Raw genomic sequence first — 6311 nt, 5'->3', positions numbered from 1 at the left:
TCCTCCTCTTCCTCCTCCTCCTCCTCCTCTTCCTCCTCCTCTTCCTCCTCCTCCTCTTCTCTCTCCTTGTGGGAATTATGATTTACAATACAGATACTGAAAGGCTAGTGTGTTTATCCCTTTGCCACGTTTTAGCTCTCACTTCTTGTCCAGAGTGCTCATTTCCAACTCTCATTGTCATAGTGATCCCTTCTCTATCCTAACTGCCCTCTCCCCCCACACTTATGACAAACTTCCAACCATGGACAAGTCCTCCTGGCCCTCATTTCTGCTGTACTTGGGTAATAGTCTCTAAGAGCTTTTTAATATCGAAAAAATTAAATTGAAGAAGCATTGTTTTATGACATAAAGGTTTCAGGTATATATCATAAGTCAACATGTATATACTATAAGAGTTCTTGATATGTTCTGGATCCTAGGTCCTTCTCTCATAATGGTCATATATGATCTGCAAATATTCTATCCCAATCTGTAGAGTGCCTTTCTTTTTTGTTTTTGCTTTTTTGGGTCATACCCAGTGATGCACAGGGGCCACTCCTGCACTCCTGGCTCTGCACTCAGAAATTACTCCTGGCAGTGCTCAGGGAACCATATGGGATGCTGGGAATCTAACCCGGGCCGGCCGCATGCAAGGCAAATGCCCTACCCACTGTGCTATTGCTCCAGTCCCTAGAGTACCTTTTTTTTTTTCTTTTTGGGTCACACCTGGCGATGCTCAGGGGTTACTCCTGACTTTGCACTCAGGAATCACTCCTGGCAGTGTTCAGAGGACCACATGGGATGCTAGGAATCAAACCCAGATCGGCTGCATGCAAGGCAAATGCCCTACCCGCTGTGCTATTGCTCCAGCCTCTAGAGTACCTTTCTTGATAGTGCTTTTTGATACACGAAAGTATTTATATATATATATTTTTTTTCAAGTGCTGGGGATCAAACCCAGAGCTTCACACACAAAAAGCAGATGCTCTATCACTGAAACATATCCCTAGTGTCTTAATAGTTGTTCTAAGAATTACAACAGCTCACTTTATAAAATCTATCTCAGATTAATATCAGATTAGTTTTAATAGTATGCATAATCTTTGCTCTTATATAGCTCCATACCTATGTTGCTATTGACACGAATGATATCTTTATAAATGCTGCCTGTAAACATAGATTATTTTATGCAGTTATTTTTAAATCAATAGAAAAAAGAGGAGCTAAAACAAATAGCAAAGGCATTAATGCTGATTTTCATATTTACCTGTGAAACTACCCTTTTCAGTATTCTTTTTTCTTTTATTTTTTTCCTTTTTGGGGGCCGCAATAGGCAGTGCTTAGGACTTACTCCTGGCTCTGTGCTCAGTGATCACTCCTGGCAGGCTTAGGGACCACAGGGGTTCTGGGGATAGAACCTGGGTCAGCCAGTGTAGCACTGTAGCACTGTCCTCCCGTTGTTCATCAGTTTGCTCAAGCGGGCACCAGTAACGTCTCCATTGTGAGACTTGTTACTGTTTTTGGCATATCAAATATCTCACGGGGAGCTTGCCAGGCTCTGCCGTGTGGGCGGGATACTCTCAGTAGCTTGCCCTCTGAGAAGGATGAAGGAATCAAACTTGGGTCAGCCTCGTGCAAGGCAAACACCCTACCCGATATACTATGGCTCCAGTCCATTGGAATATAAGTTCATAAGACAATTTTTTTCTATTCAAAGAATACTTGAAGGATTTGGGAGAATTTAAGAAAGACAAACCACTAAACGGAAAATTATTGGATCAGATGTGGACAATTTTTTTAAAAATTGTTAGCCACATGCAAGGTAAATGCCCTACCCATAGAGCTATCACTCCACCTCACAGTGTTCTTTATTCTTTGTGTAGAATTAGCTATTATTTACGGTTCTTTGCGTCCTTTCATTTGACACTGAAGAATTCCCTTCGGCATTTCTCATAGAGCAAATCTCCTAGTAGTGAAGTACATTAATTTTTGTTTCTCTGTAAATATCTTAGTTTCTCTTTCATTCTTGGAGGATAATTTTCCTGGGTATGGAATTCTTTGTTGGCAGTTATCCACCCCCGGACCCTTGCCTCCAGCACTTCAAATGCCATCCTAATCCTATCAGTCTCCATTATTTCTAATGACAAACCAACTAAAACTTACCAGGCATGTTCTTCAGTAAGCCAATGGATAAATCAACTTTGATGCACCATATGTCACAAACAATGAAATGTCATCTATCATAAAAAGAAGTGAGCCATAAAAGGTATGAGTACTTTAGTTTCATATTACTAAGCGAAATGTTATATAAACTATAATACTATATGCTGTGTAATTTCAGAGATGTAATATGACATGATATATATATATATGTCCAACTCAACTGTTTTCCACAGAGACTGAACTTGACATTTCAACCAACAGTAAAAGAATTTTTTTTTTTGTTTTTGTTTTTTGGGTCACACCCAGCAATGCACAGGGGTTATTCCTGGCTCTGCACTAAGGAATTACTCCTGGCGGTGCTCGGGGGACCATATGGGATGCTGGGAATCGAACTCAGGTCGGCTGCGTGCAAGGCAAACACCCTACCCGCTGTGCTATTGCTCCAGACCCAGAAAATTTCTTTTTTACCACCGGCAGTTGTTTTCAGACTTTTTTATTATATACCATTCTCACTGGTATGAGTTGATATCTCATTGTCAATTTGATTTGCATTTCCCTGATAATAAGTGATAATGACTACCTCCTCATCGGCTTACTGGATATCTGAATGTCCTCTTCATAGAAGTATGCTCATTAACTTTCTCCATTTTTTGGTGGGTTTATTGCTTTTTGTTGCTGTTGAGCTTCCTGAGTACTTTATACATCTTGACTCGTAACCCTTTATCAGATGTATTTTATTTAATTTTTAAATTTTTATTTCTATATACATTTATTGTAGCACTGTAGCACTGTCCTCCCGTTGTTCATCGATTTGCTTGAGTGGGCCCAGTAACGTCTCCATTGTGAGACTTGTTGTTACTGTGTTTGGCATATCGAATACGTCACGGGGAGCTTGCCAGGCTTTGCCATGTGGGCGAGATACTCTTGGTAGCTTGCCAGCTCTCCAAGAGGGGCGGAGGAATTGGACCCGGGTCGATCGGGTTGGCCGCGTGCAGAGCAAAAGCCCTACCACTAGGCTATCACTCCAGCCCACATTTATTGTATATTATGTAAAGGCCCTCCCGTTGGTCGTCGATTTGCTCGAGCGGGCCCAGTAACGTCTCCATTGGAGACTTTGTTGTTACTGTGTCTGGCATATCGAATACTCTCGGTAGCTTGCCGGGCTCTCCGAGAGGGGCGGAGGAATCGAACTCGGGTCGGCCATGTTGACCGCTTGTAAGGCGAACGCCCTACCGCTGTGCTATAATTTTTAAACACATTTTTAGTGAAACACCATGAGGTACAATTACAGACTTAGACACTTTCATGATTATGTTTCAGTTATACAATGGTTGAGTACCCATCCCTCCACCAGTGCCCATTCTCTACCACCTATGTTCCCAGTATCCCTTCCTCCCCCCCTCCCTTCCACCACCCCTGCTACCTCTGTGGCAGGCACATTCCCTTTTACTTCCTCTCTCCTTTTGTGTGTTATTGGTTTGCAATACAGGTATTAAGTGGCCATCGTGTTCAGTCTAAAATCTACTTACAGCACGCATCTCCCGTCCCGAGTGAGCCCTCCACAAGCATCTTTTGCTTGGTGGTCCCTTCTCTATCTCATCAGATGTTTTTTTATACATAATTACAGGGCTTTAAACGAGAGTACAGCAGGTAGGGTGTTAGTCTTGCAAGTGGCTAACTAAGGTTCAATCCCTATCACCCCATAGGGTCCCCCAAGCCCCACCAGAAGTGATCCCTGAATATAGCCAGGTGTAACCCAAAACCAATATATACACACACACACACACACACACACACACACACACACGTGTGTGTGTGTGTGTGTGATATGTGTGTGTGTTTCTTGGCACATTTCACAAAGTTATTGAAGGTTAGATAGCAAAGGGCTCTTTACTGAAAACACCCACCCTTACAGAGGAATGAGTGCAAGGTCCTGACTCGAAGCGCAGAGTCGGATTAAGGAGAGGGACCCCACTCTGGAGCCCAAGAAGAAACTCATATTTGCATCATGAAGGTCTGTTGGGGCTGGGGAAGTGTTTACAACCTCAAGGAACTATTCACATGAGGTGACAAGTATTGTTGAATGACCTCATCCTGCATATCCAGGCTGAAGACACATTCTTCCCTATCCATGTGAAAATGATACATTGAGCTCAGTTCAGGATGGGGGCGGGATCCCCAGGGATCACCCTTTCCAATGTTCCAGTGTTGCAGCACCCCCGCGGAACGATAATGACATCCTTTGTGATGTCATCAGTGTTGGCATCATCTGACCTGACCCATAGAAAGTTCTTGAGATTGATCGGTGGGAGTGGCCGCCAGTGGCAGAGGACAATGACCTCTTGTCAGCCATGAACTTCCCCTCTTCCCAGAGAGAAATGCTTGTCATGGAGGTTGTTGCTAGCTGAGAGCACCTGCCTACCTGGTGAGGACTTGGTGAGTGGGGGTCTCTGTTGAAAGTCGGGTGGGGGGAGGGTGGGCAGGGTCTGCCATGACTGAGGGGCAGTTCAGATCTCTCTCATGGAGGACCCAATGGTGATAGGAACCTGGCTTCTCCCCCCTGGTTCCACAAACTCGGGCCTCACCAGGTCATCATGAGGGGTTGGGGCTGGGTATCTGGACTAAGCTTGGGAACTTATTTTCTCTCAAAACCCACCCTCGCCTGGCTCCTCAGGGCCCTAAAAGCATTGCTTTTCATCCATGAAATGGTTCCCCACCCTTCTGCATGGGACCTAAGACTCGCTTCTCTTTGGAGAGGCTGAGCCGACTGTATAACCGAAGCCTGGTCCACAAACAGGCTTGCTGTCTTGACTCTTGTCTTAACTGGGGATACTCAGAGGATCTTAATGTGTCAAGAGTGACTTGGTTTTGCCTTGAAAAGCCAGTCCTGTGAGTTTACACTGGATCCTCTGGCAAAATCTGTGGAACTTCCTCCTCGACTTGTCTCCAAATTCAGGGCCCTCTTCTCAGCCCTCTCACCCTGCACTTGGCCCAGGGTGAGACGGACCTGAGGTTGCACTCCTGGCCCAGTTACTAGAGTCAAGCTGATGGGAGATAGGGCATAAGCTTTTTGGTGTTCCTCCTCCCCTCCCCCCCACCCGCCCCCAGTGCAGTTTTAGCCCCATGCAGTGGTGGGGCTCTGTGGGGGGATGATTCCAATCAGTTCTGCCATCCGACATCCCTGGGTATGCTGATTTTGGTGAACTCAGGAGCATTTCTGCAGAAATCATTTCTAAACACCAGGTGCTGGGCCACATGGCCACATGAAGTCCATAGCACCTGTGGTAATGTGCTTCACTGGGGTGGCCCGGGACCTCAGGCAATAGCCCAAGTCAGGTAGTTGGACTCTGGTAAGTTCTGGCATGGAAGCTGTGCCAGTATGGAGCACCGGTCTAGGTACCAGAAGCAAAAGGGGGAGGGGGAAGGGAGATATGATGTGATTGTGAAACGATTTAAAGTCTAGTGGTAGCCTCCTGGGAATATATCCCAGAGAGGCAAAAAGTACAGTTGAAGTGACATCTGCACTTGTTTGTTCATTGCAGCACTCTTTACAATAGCCAGAATCTGGAAAAAACCTGAGTGCCTGAGAACAGAGGACTGTTAAAGAAACTTTGGTACATCTACACAATGGAGTACTATGTAGCTGTTAGAAAAGATGAAATCATGAAATTTACATACAAGTGGTACTACATGGAAAGTATCATGCTAAGTAAAATGAGTCAGAAAGAGAGGGACAGGCATAGAAAGATTGCATTCATCTGGGGAACATAAAGTAACAAAATAGGAGACTAACACCCAAGAATAGCCCAGATAAGTACCAGGAGGTTACTCCATGGCTTGGAGGCCAGCTGCACACGCTAGGGGAAAAGCAGCTCAGATAGATAAGGGAGCACCAAATAAAGGGTGTTGGGAGGATCCTCCCAGCATGGGAGATGCATGCTGAAAGTAGACTATAGACCGAACATGATTGCCACACAATGCCTCTTTTGCAAACCACAGCACCCAAAAGGAGAGAGAGAACAAAAGGGAATGCCCTGCCACAGAGGCAGGGTGGGATGGGGAGGATGGGGGGTGGGAGGGATACTGGGATTAGTGGTGGTGGAAAATGGGCACTAGTGGAGGGATGGGTACTCGATCATTGTATAACTGAAACCCAAGCACAAAAATTT

The sequence above is a fragment of the Sorex fumeus genome, unplaced genomic scaffold (genome assembly GCF_029834395.1).
Source record: "Sorex fumeus unplaced genomic scaffold, SorFum_2.1 ptg000098l, whole genome shotgun sequence".
NCBI classification, from domain to species: Eukaryota; Metazoa; Chordata; class Mammalia; order Eulipotyphla; family Soricidae; genus Sorex; species Sorex fumeus.
The sequence above is the reverse complement of the archived record's forward strand: the minus strand, read 5'-3'. Positions refer to the sequence as shown.